The sequence below is a fragment of the Callithrix jacchus genome, chromosome 5, assembly GCF_049354715.1.
Source record: "Callithrix jacchus isolate 240 chromosome 5, calJac240_pri, whole genome shotgun sequence".
Taxonomy (NCBI): Eukaryota; Metazoa; Chordata; class Mammalia; order Primates; family Cebidae; genus Callithrix; species Callithrix jacchus.
This window is the reverse complement of record NC_133506.1, coordinates 131,102,705-131,121,412: the sequence shown is the minus strand read 5'-3', so window position 1 is coordinate 131,121,412 and position 18,708 is coordinate 131,102,705. Positions and strand designations below refer to the sequence as shown.

Genomic DNA, 18,708 nt, shown 5'->3' with positions numbered 1-18,708 from the left:
AGTAATCCTGGCATTTTGGAAGGCCGAGGCCAGTGAATCACTCAAAGTGATGAGGAGATTGAGGCCAGCAAGCCTAACCAACATGGTGAAACTCTGTCTGTACTAAAAATACAAAATTAGCTAGATGTGGTGGCCCATGCCTGTAATCCCAGCTATTTGGGAGGCTAAGGGAGAAGAATTGCTTTAACCTTGGAGGCAAAGGGTGCAGTTGGCTGATTGCTCCACAGCACTCCAGCCTTGGTGACAAGAGTGAAGCTCTGTCTCTTTTTTTTGTTTGTTTTGTTTTGTTTTTTAGAAACTCTGTCTCAGGAAAGAAGAATCCATCTCAGATCAAGCCAGAGGCAATGTGCTGAAGATGTGGCCTAAGTTTTTTTTGTGTATGAGACATAGTCTTGCTCTGTCACCCAGGCTGGAGTGCAGTGGTATGATCATGGCTCACTGCAACCTCTGCTTCCCAGGTTCAACTGATTCTCCTGCCTCAGCCCCTTGAGTACTGGTTGGTATGTGTACTGGTTGGTGGCATGTGCCACCGCATCCAGCTAATTTTTATATTTTTAGTAGAGACCGGGGTTTCACCATATTGGCCAGGCTGGTCTTAAACTCCTGACCTTGTGATCCACACACCTCGCTCTCCCAAAGTGCTGGGATTACAGGCATGATCCATGGTTCCAGGCCTTTTGTTTTTTTTTTTTTTTTTACCTTGAGACAGAGTCTCACTCTGCTGCCCAGGCTGGAGTACAGTGAAGTGATGTTGGCTCACTGCAACCTCTACCTCCTGAGTTCAAGTGATTCTGCTGCCTCAGCCTCCCAAGTAGCTGGGGCTACAGGCACACACCACTAAGCCTGGCTACTTTTTTATTTTTTAGTAGAGACAGGGTTTCACCACATTGGTCAAGCTGGACTTGAACTCCTGACTTCAGGTGATCCACCCACCTCAGCCTCCCAAAGTGCTGGGATTACAGGTATGAGCCACCGCATCTGGGCTGGTAAAGTCTTAAGTATATACATTTTAATGCATCCTAATAAAACTAATGCTCCATAGTCTGCTAAAGAAATAAATACACAATCATTTCAAGAGACGTAATTATTTTGGAAAACAAGGTAGAAATCTATTATCAGCAGCCACACAAATATTTATGTACTTTTTTTTTTTTTGAGACGGAGTTTCGCTTTTGTTACCCAGGCTGCAGTGCGATGGTGCGATCTCGGCTCACCACGACCTCCACCTCCTGGGTTCAGGCAATTCTCCTGCCTCAGCCTCCTGAGTAGCTGGGATTACAGGCACGCACCACCGTGCCCAGCTAATTTTTTGTATTTTTAGTAGAGACAGGGTTTCAGCATGTTGACCAGGATGGTCTCAATCTCTTCACCTCGTGATCCACCCGCCTCGGCCTCCCAAAGTGCTGGGATTACAGGCTTGAGCCACCGTGCCGGGCCATATTTATGTACTTTGAACCAGGAAGTCCTCTTTTGAAAATTTATTTCAAATAATTTAAAATACACAAGCAGGGGAAATTTATGTGGTCAGAGTGGAAGCAGGTGTGAGAGGGTCCAGCAGAAGAGAACATGGCTGCCAAAGTGTTTGAGTCCATTGGCAAGTTTGGCCTGGCCTTAGCTCTTGCAGGAGGCGTGGTGAACTCGGCCTTATATAATGTGGATGCTGGGCACAGAGCTGTCATCTTTGACTGATTCCGTGGAGTACAGGACATTGTGGTAGGGGAAGGGACTCACTTTCTCATCCCATGGGTACAGAAACCAATTATCTTTGACTGCGGTTCTCGGCCACGTAATGTGCCAGTCATCACTGGTAGCAAAGATTTACAGAATGTCAACATCACACTGCGCATCCTCTTCCGGCCCGTTGCTAGCCAGCTGCCTCGCATCTTCACCAGCATCGGAGAGGACTATGATGAGCGCATGCTGCCGTCCATCACCACTGAGATCCTCAAGTCAGTGGTGGTTCGCTTTGATGCTGGAGAACTAATCACCCAGAGAGAGCTGTTCTCCAGGCAGGTGAGCGACGACCTTACGGAGCGAGCAGCCACCTTTGGGCTCATCCTGGACGATGTGTCCTTGACACATCTGACCTTCGGGAAGGAGTTCACAGAAGCAGTGGAAGCCAAAGGGGTGGTTCAGCAGGAAGCAGAGACAGCCAGATTTGTGGTGGAAAAGGCTGAGCAGCAGAAAAAGGCGGCTATCATCTCTGCTGAGGGCGACTCCAAGGCAGCTGAGCTGATTGCCAACTCACTGGCCACTGCAGGGGATGGCCTGATCGAGCTGCGCAAGCTGGAAGCTGTGGAGGACATCACGTACCAGCTGTCACGCTCTCGGAACATCACCTACCTGCTGGCGGGGCAATCCGAGCTCCTCCAGCTGCCCCAGTGAGGGCCCACCCTACCTGCACCTTCACGGGCCTACTGGGCCACAGCCCCAGTGATTCTTGACACCGCCTTCCTTCTGCCCTCACCCCAGAAATCACTGTGAAATTTCATGATTGGCTTGAAGTGAAGGAAATAAAGGTAAAATCACTTCAGATCTCTTTTTTTTTGAGACGGAGTTTCACTCTTGTTACCCAGGCTGGAGTGCAATGGCGCGATCTCGGCTCACCGCAACCTCCGCCTCCTGGGTTCAAGCAATTCTCCTGCCTCAGCCTCTTGAGTAGCTGGGATTACAGGCATGCACCACCATGCCCAGCTAATATTTTGTATTTTTAGTATTTTTAGTAGAGATGGGGTTTCACCATGTTGACCAGGATGGTCTTGATCTCTTGACCTCGTGATCCACCCGCCTCGGCCTCCCAAAGTGCTGGGATTACAGGCGTGAGCCACTGTGCCCGGCCCCAGATCTCTAATTAGTCTATCAGATGAAACACTTTCATTCTTCTCATGTCCATCTACTTTTTTATCCACCTCCCTACCAAAAATTGCTAAGTGCCTATGCAAACTGGCTTTAGGTCCCAATTCGGGGCCTGCTGGAGCTCTGGCCTGGGCACCAGCATTTGAGAGCATGCAGGTAGGGCAGTGCGTGATGGACTGGGGAGCACAGGTGTCTGCTGAGGTCCACGGGTGGCCTCCATCCTGTCACTGATGCTGCAAGATTTGCGGATGTGGCTGAACTGAGAAGACAGGCCTCCATCTTCCCAGCAGTTCCTGCGCAGATGCCGCTGAAGAGAGGTGCTGGGGAAGGGCAGAGAGGAAGCCATCTATCTCTTCCCGTAAGGCTGATTCTCTTTAACTATGGGACCAGCGGAAGCAGGTGTGTGTGAACTGGGCACAGATTGAAGAATCTGCCCCTCTTCAATGGTGGGTGGGCCTGATTGTTGCCCACTAGGGTCCTATAACTTGGATGGACTTGGATAGTGAGAGAAGAGGCCTGGACTGAGATGAGTCCTGTCGAAGACTACCTCTCTACCCCGCACCTTGGTCCCTCTCAAATACCCAGTGGAATTCCAACTTGAAGGATTGCATCCTGTTGGGGCTGAACATGCCTGCCAAAGACATGTCCGACCTGCGTTCCTGGCTCCCCCATTCAGAGACTGCCCTTCTTAAGGGCTCTGTGCCTGTGCTGGGAAGGAAATAAATGTGTGTAAACTGCTGTCAATAAATGACACCCAGACCTTCTGGCTCAAAAAAAAAAAACAAATACACAAGCAACATGAACTTTGGTGTCTGTTATGTATAACAAGAAAAAAATTATCACCGGGCACAGTGGCTCATGACTGTAATCCCAGCACTTTGGGAGGCAGAGGCAGGCAGATCACCCGAAGATGGGAGTTGAAGACTAGCCTGACCAACATGGAGAAACTCTGTCTCTACTAAAAATACAAATATTAGCTGGGCGTGGTAGTGCGTGCCTATAATCCCAACTACTCAGGAGGCTGAGGCAGGAGAATTGCTTGAACCCAGGCGGGGGAGGTTGCAGTGAGCTGAGATTGTGTCACTGCACTCCAGCTTGGGCGACAGAGCTAGACTCCATCTCAAAAACAAAAGATAAGAAAATAAAAGGTGGGCCGGGCGCGGTGGCTCACGCCTGTAATCCCAGCACTTTGGGAGGACGAGGCGGGTGGATCACAAGGTCAAGAGATCAAGACCATCCTGGTCAACATGGTGAAACCCCGTTTCTACTAAAAATACAAAAAAATTAGCTGGGCATGGTGGCATGTGCCTGTAATCCTAGCTACTCAGGAGGCTGAGGCAGGAGAATTGCCTGAACCCAGGAGGCGGAGGTTGCGGTGAGCTGAGATCGCACCATTGCACTCCAGCCTGGGTAACAAGAGCAAAACCCCGTCTCAAAAAAAAAAAGAAAAGGTGGGCTAGGTGCAGTGGCTCATACCTGTAATCCCAGCACTTTGGGAGACTGAGGCAGGAGGATCACTTGAGCCCAGAAGCTTGAGATCAGCCTGGGCAACATAGTGAGACTTTTTATCTACAAAAAATATAAATAAATAAATAAGAAAAACAAAGAAAATAAAAAATTGGCTGAGCAGGGTGGTGCATGCTTGTGGTCCTAGCTACTTAGGAGGTTGAGGTTGGAGGATTGTTTGAGCCCAGGAGGTTAAGGCTACAGTTAGCCATGATGGTGTCACTACATGCCAGCCTGGGCCAAAAAGTGAGGCTCTGTCTCAATAAAAAATTAAATTAAATTAAATTTTAAAAAACGTAATTAAGGCCAGGCGCAGTGGCTTATGCCTGTAATCCCAGAACTTTGGGAGGCCAAGGTGGGTGGATCATGAGGTCAGGAGTTCAAGACTACTCTGACTGACATGGTGAAACCCCGTCTCTAGTAAAAAATACAAAAATTAGCCAGGTGTGGTGGTGCATGCCTGTAATCCCAGCTACTAGGGAGGCTGAAGCAGTAGAATCACTTGAACCCAGGAGGCAGAGGTTGCAGTGAGCCAAGATTGCGCCACTGCACTCCAGCCTGGGCAACAGAGCAAGACTCTGTCTCAAAAAAACACAACAACCTTGCCCAGTTGCGGTGGCTCACACCTGTAATACCAGTACTTTGGGAGGCTGAGGTGGGCAGATCACAAGGTCAGGAGACCGACACCATTCTGGCTAACATGGTGAAATCCAGTCTCTACTAAAAATACAAAAAATTAGCCGGGCATGGTGGTGTGCGCCTGTAGTCCCAGCTACTCCAGAGGCTGACGCAGGAGAATCGCTTGAACCCAGGAGGCTGCAGTGAGCAGAGAGATCTCACCACTGAACTCCAGCCTGAGTGACAGAGCAAGACTCTGTCTAAAAAAAAAAAATTAATTAAAAATAAAATTCAAGGCTGGGCACGGTGGCTCACATCTGTGGTTCCAGCACTTTGGGAGGCCGAGATAGGTGGATCACGAGGTCAAGAGATCGAGACCATCCTGGTCAAGATGGTGAAACCCCATCTCTACTAAAAATACAAAAAATTAACTGGGCATGGTGGCGCATGCCTGTAATCCCAGCTACTCAGGAGGCTGAGGCAGAATTGCCTGAACCCAGGAGGTGGAGGTTGCGGTGAGCCGAGATCACGCCATTGCACTCCAGCCTGGGTAACAAGAGCGAAACTCCGTCTCAAAATAAATAAATAAATAAAATAAAATAAAATAAAATTAATATATGTATTTTGTCTACTAATAATACAATAATTAAAAAAAGAAATAAAGAAAAAGGCCAGGGGCGGTGGCTCATGCCTGTAATCCAGCACTTTGGGAGGCCGAGGCGGGAGGATCACAAGGTCAGGAGATCGAGACCATCCTGGCCAATATGGTGAAACCTCGTCTCAAAAAAATAAATAAGTAAAATAAAATAAAAATACAAAAATTAGCCAGGTATGGTGCGGGCGCCTGTCATTCCAGCTACTCGAGAGGCTGAGGCAGAAGTATCCCTTGAATACAGGAGGCAGAATTTGTAGTGAGCCATGATCACTCTACTGCACTCCAGCCTAGGCTACAAAGTGAGACTCTGTCTCAAAAAAAAAAAAAAAGCCAAGGTATTGAGTGTGGAATTTTCCACTTGTGGCATCATGTTGGCACTCAGAACGTTTTGGAATTTGGAATATTTCCCATTTCAGATTTTCATATTAGAGATACTAAGCCTGTAGTAGGTTCTTGGCATTCACTGGGGGTATAATTAATCTTGGGTCAAAAAGAAAAGAAAAATCTTGGGTCCCATCTTTTTGCCATGACACAGGTAGAAAGGGTTTCTTTTTTTTTTTTTTTTTCAGACAGGGTGTCTCTCTCTCTCTTTATTACTCAGGTTGAAGTGCAGTGGCCTGATCTTGGTTCACTGCAACCTCCAGCTACCAGTTCAAGGAATTCTCCTGCCTCAGCCTCCCAAGTAGCTGGTTTTACAGATGCCTGCCACCACACTCGGCTAATTTTTATATTTAGTAGAGACATGGTTTCACCATATTGGCCAGGCTGGTCTCGAACTCCTGGCCTTCCAGTGATCCACCCACCTCAGCCTTCCAAAGTGTTGGGATCACAGGCATGAGCCACCGCACTGGGCCTTTTTTTTTTTTTTTGACAGAGTCTTGCAGTCACCTGGGCTGGAGTGCAGTGGCATGATCTTGGATCACTGCAACCTCTGCCTCTTGGGTTCAAGCGATTCTTCTGCCTCAGCCTCCCAAGTAGCTGGGATTACAGGAGCAATCCCAATTTTTTGTATTTTTAGTAGAAACAGGGTTTCACCATGTTAGCCAGGTTGGTCTCGAACTCCTGACCTCAGATGATCCATCTGCCGTAGCCTCCCAAATTGCTGGGATTACAGGTGTGATCCACTGCGCCTGGGCTTTTTTATTTTAATTACTTTATTTTTTTTTTTTTTATAAACGGCATCTCTCTCTGTTGCCCAGGCTGGAATGCAGTGGCATGATCTCGGCTCACTACAGCCTCTTCTTCCCATTTTCCCAGGTTCAAGCGATTCTCCTGCCTCAGCCTCCCAAGTAGATGAGACTACAAGCGCATACCACCATGCTCAGCTAATTTTTGTGTTTTTAGTAGAGACGAGGTTTCACCATGTTGGGCAGGCTGGTCTTAATTAAACTCCTGACCTCAAGTTATCTCCCACCCTGGCCTTCCAAAGTGCTGAAATTACAATTGTGAGCCCCAAACCCCAGCCAATAGTGTTTCTACAGTATCATCATCATTCTGCCTCCAGACTTCCTGCAGTATTGAGGAAATCAGGGGTTTTTTTTGTTTTGTTTTCTTGGGACAGGGTTTCACTCTGTCACCCAGACTGGAGTGCAGTGGCAGGATCTTGGCTCACCACAACTTCTACCTCCCAGGCTCAAATGATTCTCCCGGCTCAGCCTCTCAAGTAACTGGGATTACAGGCATGCACCACTACTGCCTGGCTAATTTTTTTCTTTTTTTTTTTTTTTTTTAGACAGAGTTTTGCTCTTGTTGCCCAGGCTGGAGTGCAGTGGCGTGATCTTGGGTCACTGTAACCTCCACCTCCTGACTTCAAGCAGTTCTCTTGGCTCAGCCTTCCCAGTAGCTGGGATTACAGGCATATGCCAACATGCTAGGCTAATTTTTGTATTTTTGGTAAAGATGGGGTTTCATCATGTTGTCCAGGCAGGTCTCGAACTCCTGACCTCAAGTGAGCCACCTGCCTCAGCCTCCCAAAGTGCTGGGATTACAGGTGTGAGCCACTACACCTGGTACGTACTCTGTATTTCTTTCTTTCTTTTTTTTTTGAGACAGAGTTTCACTCTTGTTACCCAGGCTGGAGTGCAATGGCGTGATCTCGGCTCACCGCAACCTCTGCTTCCTGGGTTCAGGCAATTCTCCTGCCTCAGACTCCTGAGTAGCTGGAATTACAGGCACGCGCCACCATGCCCAGCTATTTTTTTGTATTTTTAATACAGACGGGGTTTCACCACGTTGACCAGATGGTCTCGATCTCTTGACCTCCTGATCCACCCGCCTCGGCCTCCCAAAGTGCTGGGATTACAGGCATGAACCACCGCACCTGGCCCTCTTTCTTTTTTCTTTGAGACAGAGTTTCACTCTTGTTGCCCAGGCTGGACTCTAACGGCTTGATCTCAGTTCACTGCAACCTCTGCCTCCCAGATTCAAGAGATTCTCTTGCCTCAGCCTCCCGAGTATCTGGAATCAGAGGCATGTACCACCACGCCTGGCTAATTTTGTATTTTTAGTAAAAATGGGGTTTCTCCACATTGGTCAAGCTGGTCTCAAACTCCCACCCTCAGGTGATTCACCCGCCTCAGCCTCCAAAGATGCTGATTACAGGCTCGAGCTACCGTGCCTGGCCCTACTCTATTTCCAACACTAATTATTTGTTGGGTTTTTTTTGGAGATGTGGTCTTGCTCTATTGTCCAGTTTGGACTGCAGCCTTAACCTCTTGGGTCAAACAATCCTCTAGCTTCCCAAAGTGCTGGGACTACACTATAGGTGTGAGCCACCTCATCTGGCCTCTAACACCATTTTGCTTCTTTGTTTGGTCTCACTCTGTCCCTCAGGCTGGAGTTGAGTGGTATGACCACAGCTTACTGTCTATGCTCAAGCAATCCTCCTCTCTCAGCCTCCAGAGTAGCTGGGACTACAGGCATGTACACTCAGGCCTTTTTTTTTTTATTCTTCATAGAGACAGACTCTCACTATGTTCACTAGGCTGGTCTCAAACTCCTGAGCTCAAACAGTCCTCCCAATTCAGCTTCCCAAAGTTGTGGGATTACACAGTTGAGTCACCATACCCAGCCACTAACACAAATTATAGCTATCATTAGGTTCCCAAAGGAATTATTAAGCCTTTCTTACCCAAGTTTATAGTTCACCGATAATGGTAAAAAATGCTCACTAAACAATCTCTCCTCGTTAACTATTGTACTTGCCTAGAAGGACTCAAAACCTGTGCTTTCTGCTGGGAATAAAAGTGTGACAAAACGTACCTCTGCTTCCATGCAAGTTCTATTCTGCTGGAGGAGACAAAAAAAAAAAGAAAATAGGCTAGGAGCAGTGGCTCACACCTATAATCCCAGCCCTTTGGGAGGCTGGAGAGGGCAGATCACGAGGTCAGGAGTTCGAGGCCAGCCTGACCAACATGGTGAAACCTGTCTCTACTAAAAATACAAAAATTAGCCAGGCATGGTGGCACACATCTGTAATTCCAGCTACTCTGGAAGCTGAGGCAGGAGAATGGTTTGAACCCAGGAGGCAGAGGTTGCAGTGAGCCAAGATCACACCATTGCACTCCAGCCTGGACATCAGAGTGAGACTCCATCTGAATAAAAAAAAAAAAAAAAAAAAACTTAGATGACAACAACTTGATTGGTGCTCCTGGATCTATTCCAGGATTTTTTTTTTCTTTTGGTATGTTTGCTCTCTGTGGCTCTCCACAGCAGCCTTGGTGCAATTCTACAATAACTGAGCACCAGGCTCTGAGTCAAAAGGTCTAAGATCCATACTGGCTCTGCCACTTTAAGCTGGGCGACCAAGTAATCCAACCTCTGTCTCGCTTTTTTAATCTGTAAAATGGAGATAATTATAATAAAGGCTTTGTGAGGGTTAAGGGTTTAGCCTAGAGTCCCACTTAATAATTACTCAGTTCTGGCTGTGTGCGGTGACTCATGCCTGTAATCCCAGCACTTTGGGAGGCCAAGGTCGGTGGATCACAAGGTCAGGAGTTTGAGACCAGCCTGGCCAACATGGAGAAACCCTGTCGATACTAGAAATACAAAAATTAGCCAGACGTGGTGGCACACACCTGTAATCCCAGCTACTTGGGAGGCTGAGGCAGGAGGATCGCTTGAACTTGGGAGGTGGAGGCTGCAGTGAGCCGAGATTGTGCCATTGCACTCCAGCCTGGGTGACAAGAACAAGACTCCATCTCAAAAAAGAAAAAAATTACTCAGTTCTGGGTTACAGGTGGGGTGGTGTGTGCCTGTAGTTCCAGCTAATCCACTTTAACCTCCTCCAGAGGTTACAGTGAGGTATGATCACTGCACTTTAGCCTGGGCAACAAAGCAAAAAAATCTGTCGGGGGCCGAGGTGGCTCCAGCCAGTTGTCCTGGCGCTTGAGGAGGCAAGGCCATGAGTTCAAGGCCAACCTGAGCAACGTTACAAGCTCTCATTGATTAACAACAACAAAAAAAATTTTAGGCCGGGCGCGGTGGCTCAAGCCTGTAATCCCAGCACTTTGGGAGGTGGATCACAAGGTCAAGAGATGGAGACCATCCTGGTCAACATGGTGAAACCCCATCTCTACTAAAAATACAAAAAATTAGCTGGGCATGGTGGTCCGTGCCTGTAATCCCAGCTACTCAGGAGGCTGAGGCAGGAGAATTGCCTGAACCCAGGAGGCAGAGATTGTGGTGAGCTGAGATCACGCCATTGCACTCCAGCCTGGGTAACAAGAGCAAAACTCTGTCTCAAAAAAGAAAAAAAAAAAACTGTCTCTTAAAAAACAATAAAATTACTCAGTTAATATCTGCCACTGTTATTTTTTTCCATGTATACCTCTCCTTGCTCAGATGAATTTTGAACTCCTGGCGTCAAGTGACCCTCCTGCCTCAGCCTCTCAAAGTTTCGGGATTATAGATGTAAACTATCTTCCTTGTACTTTCTTTTTTTTTTCTATTATTCTTATTTATTCTTATTATTATTATTTTTTAAAGATGGGGTTTCACCATGTTGGTCAGGCTGGTCTTGAACTCCCGACCTCAGGTGATCTGCCCGCCTTGCCCTCCAAAGTGCTTGGATTACAGGTGTGAGCCACTACACCTGGCCCCTTGTACTTTCTTCTCCTTAAAAAAAAAAAAATTTTGGGGGGGCTGTGCACAGATGCTTACACCTGTAATCCCAGCACTTTGGGAAGCCAAGACAAGCAGATTACTTGAGGTCAGGCATTCAAGACCAGTCTGGCTGACATGGTGAAACCCCTATCTACTAAAAATATGAAAATTAGCCAGGCATGGTGGTTCACACCTGTAACCCCAGCACTATTGGAGGCTGAGGATGATGAATTACCAGAGGTTGGGAGCTCGTGACCAGCCCAGTGAACACCGTGAAACCCCATCTCTACTAAAAATACAAAAAAATTAGCCAAGCATGGTGACATGCACCTGTAATCCCAGCTACTCAGGGGCTGAGGCTGGAGAATTGCTTGAACCCAGGAAGTGAAGGTTGCAATGAGTTGAGATCGTGCTATTGTATTCCAGCATGGTTAAAAAAAAAAAAAAAAAAAAAAAGAGTGAAACTCTGTCTTTTTCTTTTTTTTTTTGTTTTTGAGATGGAGTCTTGCTCTGTCACCAGGCTGGAGGGCAGTGGCGAGATCTTGGCTCACTGAAACTTTCACTGCCTGGGTTCAAGCAGTTCTCCCACCTCAGCCCCCTGAGTAGCTGGGACTTGGGAGCTACTCGTGGGACTCACCACACCCAGCTCATTTTTGTATTTTTAGTAGAGATGGGGTTTCACCATGTTGTCCAGGATGATCTCATCTCTTGACCTCGTGATCTGCCCATCTTGGTCTCCCAAAGTGCTGGGATTACAGGTGTGGCCACTGTGCCCAGCAGAAACTCTGTCTTAAAAAAAAAAAAAAAAGGCCGGGCGTGGTGGCTCATGCCTGTTATCCTAGCACTTTGAGAGGCCAAGGCGGGTGGATCACCTGAGGTCAGGAGTTCGAGACCAGCCTGGCCAACATGGTAAAACCCCATCTCTCAAAAAAAAAAAAAAAAAAAAAAAAAAGCTGGGCACGGTGGCTCACATCTGTAATCCCAGCACTTTGGGAGGCTGAGGCAAGTGGATCACAAGGTAAGGAGTTCAAGACCAGCCTGGCTAACATAGTGAAACCCTGTCTCTACTAAAAATACAGAAAATTAGTCAGGCAAGGTGGCAGGCACATGTAATCCCAGTTACCTGGAAGGCTGAGGTAGGAGAATTATTTGAACCGGGGAGGGGGAGGTTCCACTGAGCCGAGATCACGCCTTTGCACTCCAGCCTAGGCAACAGTGCAAGACACCATCTCAAGAAAAAAAATTAGCTGGTCATGGTGGCATACGCCTGTAATCCCAGCTACTCAGGAGGCTGAAGTGAGAGAGTCACTTGAACCCAGGAGGCGGAGGTTGCAGTGAACCAAGATTGCACCATTGCACTCCAGCCTGGGTGACAGATCAAAACTCTGTTTCAAAAGAAATTTTTTTTCTCTCATTTACTTTTTTTTGAGACAAAGTCTTGCTCTGTCACCCAGGCTGGAGTGCAATGGCACAATCTGAGCTCACTGCAACACCTGCCTCCTCAGTTCAAGCGATTCTCCTTCTTCAGCCTGATGAGTAGCTGGGATTATAGCTACTAATTTGTTGGTCAGGCTGGTCTCGAACTCCTGACCTTGTGATCCACCTGTCTCAGGCTCCCTAAATGCTGGGATTACAGGTGTGAGGCACCACGCCAAGCCCCGTTTTTTTTTTAATGGTGGAGTTTTACTCTTGTTGCCTAGGCTGAAATACAATGGTGTGATATGGACTCACTGCAACCTCCACCTCCTAGGTTCAAGCAATTCTCCTGCCTCAGTCTCCTGAGTAGCTGGGATTACAGGCATGCATTACCACACCCAGATAATTTTTTCTGTTTTTAGTACAGATGGGATTTCACCGTATTGGCCAAGCTGGTCTTGAACTCCTAACCTCAAGTGACCCACCCGCCCTGGCCCCCCAAAGTGCTGGGATTAGAGGTGTGAGCCACTGCGCCTGGCCTTTTTTTTTAGATGGTGGAGTTTTACTCTTGTTGCCTAGGCTGGAGTGCAATGGCATGATATGGGCTCACTGCAACCTCTGCTTCCCAGGTTCAAGCAATTCTCCTGCCTCAGCCTCCTGAGTAGCTGGGATTACAGGCATGTTACCACACCCAGATAATTTTTTTTTTTTTGAGACGGAGTTTCGCTGTTGTTACCCAGACTGGAGTGCAATGGCACAATCTCGGCTCACCGCAACCTCCGCCTTCTGGGTTCAAGCAATTCTCCTGCCTCACCCTCCCGAGTAGCTGGGATTACAGGCATGCGCCACCATGCCCAGCTAATTTTTGTATTTTTAGTAGAGACGGGGTTTCACCTCGTTGACCAGGATGGTCTCAATCTCTTGACCTTGTGATCCACCCACCTCGGCTTCCCAAAGTGCTGGGATTATAGGCGTGAGCCACCGTGCCGGCCAATTTTTTTTTGTTTGTTTTTTTGAGACGGAGTCTCACTCTGTCACTCAGGCTGGAGTGCAATGGCATGATCTTGGCTCACTGCAACCTCCACCTCCCAGGTTCAAGCGATTCTCCTGCCTCAGCCTCCTGAGTAGCTGGGATTATAGGCGTGTGCCACCGCGCCCAGCTAATTTTTGTATTTTTAGTAGAGACGGGGTTTCAACATCTTGGCCAGGCTGGTCTCAAACTCCTGACCTTGTGATACACTTGCCTCGGCCTCCCAAAGTGCAGGGATTACAGGCGTGAGCCACTGCGCCCGGCCAATTTTTGTATTTTTAGTAGAGATGAGGTTTCACCATGTTCGCCAGGCTGGTCTCAAATTCCGGACCTCAGGTAATCCACCCTCCTCGGCCCTCCAAAGTGTTGGCTTTACAGGTGTGAGACATTGCACCTGGCCTAGTAATAGATTTTTTATCTTTTTTTTTTTTTTGAGATAGGGTCTCGCTCTGTCACCCAGGCTGGAGTGCAGGGGCAAGATCATAGCTTATTGTAGCCATGATCTCCTGGGCTCAATCAGTCCTCCCACCTTGGCCTCCCAAAGTGCTGGAATTACAGACATCAGCTACTGCGTCCAGCTGATAGTTTCAATTCATTCATTCAGTGAATCCTCGAATGCCTACAATGTACAAAAGCTTAAAGTTGAGAGAGATCATCCAGGAACCCCAAGTAATTGAATATGACTGAAGCAGAGGCTTCAAGATAAGAAACAAGGCTAGAGTGGTTAGTTTAGATTAGTTCTCAAAGGGCATGTAGGTCTTATCCTGTGAAGCAGATGATTAGTGAGGAACCATGGAGTGTCAGGAACATCTTTTTTTGAGACAGAATCTCACTTTGTCACTCAGGCTGGAATGCAGTGGCATGATCTCGGCTCACTACAACCTCTGCCTCTTGGGTCCAAGCAATTCTTCTGCCTCAGCCTCCTGAGTAGCTGGAAATATAGACATGTGCCGCCACACTCAACTAATTTTGTTATTTTTAGTAGAGAAGTGTTTCACCATGTTGGCCAGGATGGTTTTGATCTGAACTTGTGATCCATCTGCCTTTGCCTCCTAAAGTGCTGGGATTATAAGTATGAGGCCGAACCTGACCAGGAACTTCTTTTGGCTTATTTTTAAAAATTATACATATATATATTTTTGAGACACGATCTTGCTCTGTTGCCCAGGCTTGAGTGCACTGGCACAATCTTGGCTCACTGCAACCTCTGCCTCCCAGGTTCAAGGGATTCTCTTGCCTTAGCCTCCTGAGTAGCTAGGACTGCAGGTAGGCTGTCGCCACACCTGGCTAATTTTTGTATTTTTACTTTTATGTTATTTATTAATATTTATTTATGTATGTATTTATTTATTTAGAGATGGAGTCTTGCTCTGTTGCCTAGGCTGGAGTTCGGTGGCTGGATCTTGCCTCACTGCAACCTCTGCCTCCTGGATTCAAGCGATTCTCCTGCCTCAGCCTCCCAAGAAGCTGGGATTAAAGGTGCCTGCCACCATACCTGCCTAATTTTAATATTTTTAGTAGAGACGGAGTTTCACTATGTTCGCCAGGCTGATCTCAAAGTCCTGGCTTCAAGTGATCCACCTGCCTCAGCCTTCCAAAATGCTAGAATTCCAAGCATGAGCCACAGTGCCCGACTCTTTTGGTTTATATTTATTTTACAATGGCTTATGTTTTTCAAACTTTATTATTTATTACTTTTTTTTTTGAGACAGAGTCTTATTCTGTCACCCACGCTGGAATGCAATGGCGCAATCTTGGCTCACTGCAACTGTGCCTCCTGGGTTCAAGCAATTATCCTGCCTCAGCGTGCCACCACACCCGGCTAAGTTTTGTATTTTTAGTAGACACGGGGTTTCACCATGTCACCCAGGCTGCTCTTGAACTCCTGAGCTCAAGTGATCCACTCGCCCTGGCCTACCAAAGTGCTGAGACTACAGGCATGAGTTACCATGCTCAGCCTCAAACTTTAGTGTGTTTAAGAATCACCAAACTGGGCACGGTAGCTCTCACCTATAATCCTATCACTTTGGGAAGCTGAGGTGGGAGGATCTTGAGCTCACGGGTTTTGAGACCAGTCTGAGGAACATAGTAAGAGCCCCATCTGTACAAAATAATAAAGAAAAGTTAGCCTGGTGTGATGGCGTGTGCCTGTCATTCCAGCTACTCGGGAGGCTGAGGCAGGAAGATCCTTTGAGCCCAAGAGGCAGAGGTGCAGTGAGTTGACATCACACCAATGCACTCCAGTCTGGACAACAGAGAGAGACCCTGCCTCAAAAAAAAAAAAAAAAAAAAGAAGGCAGATTTGGTAGTGTATAGTGGCTCATGCCTGTAATCCCAGCATTTTGGGAGGCTGAGACTGAGGCTGGAGGATCACTTGAGCCCAGAATCTATCCAGCCAGCCTTCCTTCCTTCCTTCCTTCCTTCCTTCCTTCCTTCCTTCCTTCCTTCCCTCTTTCTCTGTTTCTTTCATGACAGAGTCTTACTCTGTTGCCAGGTTGGAATGCAGTGGCCTGATCTCAGCTCACTGCAACCTCCATCTCCCGGGTTCAGGTGATTCTCCTGCCTCAGCCTCCCAAGTAGCTGGGATTACAAGAATCTGCACACCTGGCTAATTTTTGTATTTTTAGTAGAGATGGTGTTTCACCATGTTGGCCAGGATAGTCTCGACCTCTTGACCTCGTAATCTGCCCTCCTCAGCCTCCCAAGTATTGGGATTACATGAGCCACAATGCCTGGCCAGGAGATGCCATTTCTATAAAAAATAATAATAAGTTAGCTGTGCATGATGGTGCAAGTCTGTAGTCCTAGCTACTCAGGAGGCTGAGGCGAGAGGATGGCTTAAGCCCAGGAGTTCGAGGCTGCGGTGAGCTATGACTGTGGCACTGAACTCTAGCCTGGGCAGAAAGCAAGACCTGTCTTGAAAAAAACAGCAGGATGTGGTAGATCATGCCTGTAATCCCAGAAGTTTGGGAGGCTGAGGCAGGTGGATCACCTGTCAGGAGTTTGAGACCAGCGTGACCAATATAGTAAAACCCTATCTCTACCGAAAATACAAAAATTAGCCAAGCGTGATGGTGTGTGCCTGTAGTCCCAGCTACTTGGGAGGCTGAGACAGGAGAATTGCTTGAACCCAGAAGGTAGAAATTGTAGTGAGCTGAGATCGCACCACTGCACTCCAGCCTGGGCGACAGAGAGAGACTCCGTCTCAAAGAAAAAAAAATTAGGTGAACTCCAGAGCCATCCTTTCAAGGGGTCCAAAAAAATCTTTATTTAAACCAGCCCTTTAGATGATTCTGATTCAAATATCCAGGCATAATGGAGGTACCTTAAAACAGATAGGTTAAGGCTAGACACGGTGGCTCATGCCAGTAATCCCATCACTTTGGGAGACCAAGGTGGGTGGATCACCTGAGGTCTAGAGTTCCAGACCAGCCTGGCCAACATGGTTAAACCCCATTTCTAGCTGGGCACGGTGGCACGTGCCTATGGTCCCAGCTACTCGGGAGGCTGAGGTGGGAGGATCGCTCGAGCCCAGGAGTTCTGGGCTGTAGTGTGCTATGCCAATCGGGTGTCCGCACTAAGTTTGGCATCAATATGGTGACCTCCCGGGAGCGGGGGACCACCAGGTTGCCTAAGGAGGCGTGAACTGGTCCAGGTCGGAAACGGAGCAGGTCAAAACTCCTGTGCTGATCAGCAGTGGGATTGTGCCTGTGAATAGCCACTGCACTCCAGCCTGGGCAACATAGCAAAACCCCATCTCTTTAAAAAAAAAAATTAAAATTAAAAAAAAAAAAAAAAGGAACCCCATCTCTACTAAAAATACAAAAAAATTAGCCAGGTGTGATGGCAGATGCCTGTAATCCCAGGTACTTGGGAGGCTCAGGCAGGAGAACTGCTTGAACCTGGGAGGTGGAGGTTGCAGTAAGCTAAGATCGCACTGCACTTCAGCCTAGGTGGCAAGAGCAAAACTCCATCTCAAAAAAAAAAAAAACCACACACACACACACACACACACACACACACACACACACAAAAGCCAGATGGGTTAGGAGGGTATTTCCATATTGCAGTATCATTGTGTTTTTTTGTTTTTGTTTTTCGAGATGGAGTCTTGCTCTGTTGCCTAGGCCGGAGTACAGTGAGTGGTGTGATCTTGGATCACTGCAACCTTTACTTCGTGGGTTCAAGCGATTCTCCTGCCTCAGCCTCCTGAGTAGCTGAGATTACATGCACCCGCCACCATGCCCAGCTAATTTTTGTATATTTAGTAGAGATGGCATTTTACCATGTTAGCCAGGCTGGTCTCTAACTCCTGACCTCAGGCAATCTACCCGCCTCGGCCTCCCAAAGTGCTAGGATTATAAACGTGAGCCACCACAGGGTTTCACCATATTGGCCAGGCTGGTCTCAAACTCCTGACCTCAGATGATCTGCCTGCCTCAGCCCCTCAAAGTGCTGAGATTACAGGTGTGAGCCACCGTGCCTGGCTGATACTGCAGTATCTTCAGAGAGTGTTGATCTGAACTAGATAGAGTTAGTCTTCCTACTTTGCCCTATCACACATCTAAGGACTTAAGCCTCTTCCTCCCAAAGAAGACCTACAGAAGCCCAACAAATCCAGCTCCATCCAGAGGCCGAAAAAAGTAGATGTGGTAGGCATTTAGAAGGTGGAATACACAAGACTTGGCGACTGATTGTATGGGGAGTGTGTGAAGGAGAAGAGGAAGTGAGGAATGTCCCTCGCCTTTCTACCTTGGGGCAGCTGCTGTAGTGGTGTGTCACTCAGTCTAAGAGTGGTAGGTTGGCCAGGTACAGCGGCTCACGCCTGTAATCCCAAGCACTTTGGGAAGCTGAGGTGGGGGTGGGGGGGCTGAGGGGGAAGGGATCATGAGGTCAGGAGTTCAAGATCAGCTTGGCCAATATGGTGAAATCCTGTCTCTACAAAAAATAGAAAAATTAGCCAGGCATGGTGGTACACTCCTATAGTCCCAGCTACTCAGGAGGCTGAGGCAGAAGAATCACTTGAACTCAGGAGGCAGAAGTTGTCATGAGCCAAGATCGCACCACTACACTCCAGCCTGGGTGACAGAGCAAGGCTCTGTTTCAAAAAAAAAAAAAAAAAAGGCCAGGTACGGGGGCTCATGCCTGTAATCCCAGCACTCTGGGAGGCTGAGGCGGGTGGATCACAAGGTCAGGAGTTCAAAACCAGCCTGGCCGCCGGGCGCGGTGGCTCAAGCCTGTAATCCCAGCACTTTGGGAGGCCGAGGCGGGTGGATCACGAGGTCAACAGATCGAGACCATCCTGGTCAACATGGTGAAACCCCGTCTCTACTAAAAATTACAAAAAAAAAATTAACTGGGCACGGTGGCGCGTGCCTGTAGTCCCAGCTACTCGGGAGGCTGAGGCAAGAGAATTGCCTGAACCCAGGGGGCGGAGGTTGCGGTGAGCCGAGATTGAGCCATTGCACTCCAGCCTGGGTAACAAGAGCGAAACTCCGTCTCAAAAAAAAAAAAAAAAAAAAAA

The 18,708-nt window shown here is 47.8% G+C and overlaps 1 pseudogene across 1 annotated transcript; it reads left to right on the top strand.

Moving 5' to 3' along the window:
• The first annotated feature begins 1,526 nt into the window (after positions 1-1,526).
• LOC144582711 (prohibitin 1 pseudogene) lies at positions 1,527-2,530 on the top strand (annotated as a pseudogene). The gene has a single exon (XR_013535990.1). The product of XR_013535990.1 is annotated as a prohibitin 1 pseudogene (transcript).
• The last annotated feature ends 16,178 nt before the right edge of the window (positions 2,531-18,708 follow it).